General features: G+C 46.0%; 1 pseudogene; it reads left to right on the top strand.

The window, feature by feature from the left end:
* The first annotated feature begins 2,060 nt into the window (after positions 1-2,060).
* On the top strand, positions 2,061-2,955 carry LOC133275387 (G-protein coupled receptor 35-like; annotated as a pseudogene).
* The last annotated feature ends 534 nt before the right edge of the window (positions 2,956-3,489 follow it).

A 3,489-nucleotide genomic window follows, 5' to 3' on the forward strand; every position in this document is an offset into this window, starting at 1 on the left:
CCTACACATAGCCAAGCTTGCTGCATACAGAGCTGTATGAAGTGAGGGGTTTTCTCTTGTAGGAAGCAAACTGAGGCCTCCACAGTTCATGTTCTAAATAAAAAAAAAAAAATCAGGTGTTTCTTTTCCTCATTGTAAAATAGAAATTGTTGACTTCACAATCCCAGTCATCATGAAGGAACAGTTTTTGTTGTTTGCACTGACTGTCAGGAAAACAGAAAAAGAAGCATTTTTTTTGCAAGTGATAATGAAGCTATTTCATAGTATTATATCTATAAATAAATATTTATTCACCACCATTATACCTCAGAGTCCTCTATTATTAACGCTGAACTTATACCAGAGATTGTGAAAAGAGACTTAGCTAACATGATATAAAAGCTGCCTTACAACAGGCTACTTCCAGTGCAACCCTAAGATGAGCAAGGATCTTTCTGATTACCTGAAGACGCAGATACTGCCTGGGACAAACATTAGCATCTGCTTTACATGTCAAGTTAGAATTATGTTAATGGTGGGTTTCCGACCCCTGTCTTCAGTCAGAACAAAACCTCAGCTCCATGAACGCTCCCAGTAAGTGAAACAGCACCTTTGCCACAACAAGCCATGGAACCTGGCCCGCAACAAACTAGCGCCCATCACACAGCACTGGAATAGGTAACACTGCTATCCACACAGCACTGGAATAGGTAACACTGCTATCCACACATCTTTCTGATTTCCTTGCACAGAAGCCTGGCTCACAACAGTAGGAGGCAGCAGCCACAGTCCATCAGAGCTCCAACAAGCAGAGCTGGACCACTGCATTCTGCTGATGTTCCAGCAAGATAGAATCTCTCTGTCCCTTAAAAGGAAAAGATGATGACAAAGGCTTAGACTTTAAATGAGGGCATTGACGCTGCAGTAAAAATTTAGGCTGTGGGAGAGGGGGAAGGGGGGCGAAGTACACACAAACAAAAAGCAAACAAACAAAAAAAAAGCGTACAAGGAAAAGCCTACGAAGTAGGCTCACCTCTCCAGCAGCTCTGTGAATGGTACTGGGAGCTCAGCAGGGTGACAGCAGGGGGCAGTCCCTATGCCAGCTCCAGCAGGAACATTAGTCTAGAAGGCAGAGAGAAGACCTCAGACTGCTTCAGGCCAATGAGTCCCCTCCAAGCAATGAGCACAACCTGTTGGCCAGTGAAGGTCCCGTGGGCATTACCGAGTGAGGCATTAGGCACTGGAAACCCAAAGCTGTTCCATTGCCAGAGGAACCACTGCAGGGCTGCATGGCAAATGAGTGTTTTACCTCACTACTGCAGGCTCCTCAGTCAAAAGGGGGTGGCATGAACCGTGCCACTGGTGGCAGAGGAAGCTCAACCCTAGGGAAATGCATTAAGGAGGGATGGGGTGCTTCCTCAACCAGCATAGCTGCTCTCACAGCCACCAGCAAATGGACATTGCAGGACACCTCACTGGTCATGTACCAGGAGCACTGCTAGGAAGGTTCATGGTGCCCAAACATCACACCACAGCTGGTGAGGAGGAGCATTCACACTCTCCAAGGGCAATGAGTGAGCAGGTAATTCCTCCTAGCTATTTGCAGACCTGGTTATTTGAGCGCTGCAAGGCACTGCCTTTCCCCAGCTGTGGTGGAACATCAAAACAGTGGTGGAGAAACTGAGAGGGCTGGAACCGGTGTATTTTCAAAGTCTTATTTTGATACTGGCCACATTAGACTGAGAGAGCCTTTGCTAGATCTTCCTGTTGTCTGTTATGACTGATTCTTGTATTTTCTGCCCTCTTCACTTTTTCCTTGTCCAAATCACCAAACTGCCGCAGGTATTGGCTGTAGCGCATTCTCTCACCTCTGAAGAGGTCTCCTGGCATGATTCCTTCAGTAGCATTATTTTCAAAGCTAGCCAAGAGCTGCAGATGCACAGAGATGCTGCAACACTGTCCTATGGTTTGCTTGCTCAGGCCCAAGCATTATCCCCTGCTGTCCTCCACATGCAGCCTTCCCCACATGGGACCCAATGCTTTCCTCTCCTCCACAAGTGATCAGGCTCATGTCCCCTCCTGAGTACCCTTCAGCCAGCTCTGCTCTGTAGTCATTTTCACAGTCACTGTTGGTAAAAACCTGATCTAAATTAACCACTGATTCAGTCAAGAGTCTAGCTTCTTAAAGGTTTAATCTGCTTTTCTAGGAACCGTGCCTCTTAATACTCCCAAAATGAACTTCAGCAGCTGCAGTACCACAGCCTGTGAAAGCTTTCCACTTGTCCAGCTGTGTGTTTACATCCCATATTTGCTTCATTTTGCTGAATGGTGCTGTGGGTGTTCTGCTGCAACTCAGCAAATGGACAGAAACAAGAGTACACATGGTCAACATGCCTATGGCTGACTGCTTGCTGCTCTTTGCCTTTTAAAACTTGATCCCAGTTCCGTCAGCTGAAGGTAGGTACATGGTACCTGGTTCTGGAAGGTGGCTATTTCATAAACCACTTAATGAACATCAGTATCATCACTGTCATTGCAGCTGACACGTACCTTGCAATAAAGCACCCTTTGAAAGCCAAGGTGGTGAGGTCGCCACTGAAGACAGTTTTTGCCACTAGAATTCTTTGGACAGTCATCATCTGTGTGATCCACCACTGATCATCTTGAGTTATTGCTCCATACAAGTCACTGCAGAACTCATAAGAAAGAAGAATGAAAACAGTCATAAAGAAAAGATACTCAGCAAAGTCATCTACATTGTGTCAGAAAATACAGCTGCGTTCATAATGTGTTTTTTACCTTTTTTACCTCAGCCATCTCCTTTGCTTTATAATGGACTCCATCAGCTCCAACAGTTCTGCAATACAGAGGTTTAATAATTCAGACTTTAATTTGATGGACTGTTCTCCAATAAGGCTAAACATGCCTTTAAGATTTCCTCCCCAGTATGGGATTTGTGTGCCAAGAGTACAGTGATGTGAGAGACTACCTATTGCCAGTGTGCTTTTTGTACTCTTCGAGTCTCACCAGCATGGGTGCAAGCTCTTCAGAGGTGAAAGCTCTGCCCAAATCAAACAGCCATTTTAGGTGTGCAGGGAAAAAATACTTCACCTCCAGTAGCTGCTAATTAAATGGGTGGAGGAGATACAAGGCCACCTACAAACAAAGCATTTCCAAGCAGATTCTGCTAAGCCACCTCACTTTGAGTAACACCCCTTCCTCCATCAACCACTTGCTAAAAATATAGTGTACAGAAATACATACAATGAAAGCCTGGCCAAAGATGGCCAAACTTCCTCCCCACAGAAACCTCACATCAAAGCCTCCATATAGCCCTGAGTTTCTTAGGTGATGCTGAGGTTTGGGGAGGGAGAGAGCCTCAGAGGGGCCATGGAGGAGACAGCTGGGTTGTGAAAATGTTAGAGGGAGCTGAGCAGGGAGTGAAGGGATGGTCCTTACTGCACAGCCAGCCTCCACAGCAGCTCTGAGCAGGACCACCACCACTCCTAA

This window comes from Pezoporus flaviventris, unplaced genomic scaffold (genome assembly GCF_033815535.1).
Source record: "Pezoporus flaviventris isolate CSIRO_AGI_PZ_B2104156 unplaced genomic scaffold, CSIRO_AGI_Pfla_v1 ptg000040l, whole genome shotgun sequence".
NCBI classification, from domain to species: Eukaryota; Metazoa; Chordata; class Aves; order Psittaciformes; family Psittacidae; genus Pezoporus; species Pezoporus flaviventris.